Below are 527 nucleotides of genomic sequence, written 5' to 3' on the forward strand. Positions count from 1 at the left end.
TTCCCGGATATATTGCGTTGTATTCCCCAGCCCCAACAGAACGATTACAGAAAGCACTATCTGCCTGTGTGTGGTCTGGAAAGCCGGGCCGGGTGGACATATCTGCAGAACAACTTTGTGTAATGCGCACTCTCTCTGTAGTTCCCGCAAATAACCGCCATTAGCTTCGAGAGTGGTTACTGTCTACAAGGGTTTAACTAAAATTTGGGATTTGAGAAAGATCGGAAACAGAATTCCCATGCAGACCCTTCCTTAAGAAAATTATTTTGTTTTATCGAGATGGTTTACAATTCAGGGAAAGGGTAGAGAACTTCAGCCGTTAAACAATGGGATGAAAACTTTCCCTTCCTCAAACTCAAACATTGTGCGGTACAGTGTTCAGGATAATAACAAAACCATGTTTACATTTTCAAAACTTTGGAAAACGCTGCATTTTGAGTTCGTGCACGCACATTTTTTCGAATGTTTTCTGCAACACGAGGGAGGGGGAGAGACAGGGGAGGGGGAGAGACAGGGGAGGGGGAGAG

This window comes from Chiloscyllium plagiosum, chromosome 6 (genome assembly GCF_004010195.1).
Source record: "Chiloscyllium plagiosum isolate BGI_BamShark_2017 chromosome 6, ASM401019v2, whole genome shotgun sequence".
NCBI classification, from domain to species: domain Eukaryota; kingdom Metazoa; phylum Chordata; class Chondrichthyes; order Orectolobiformes; family Hemiscylliidae; genus Chiloscyllium; species Chiloscyllium plagiosum.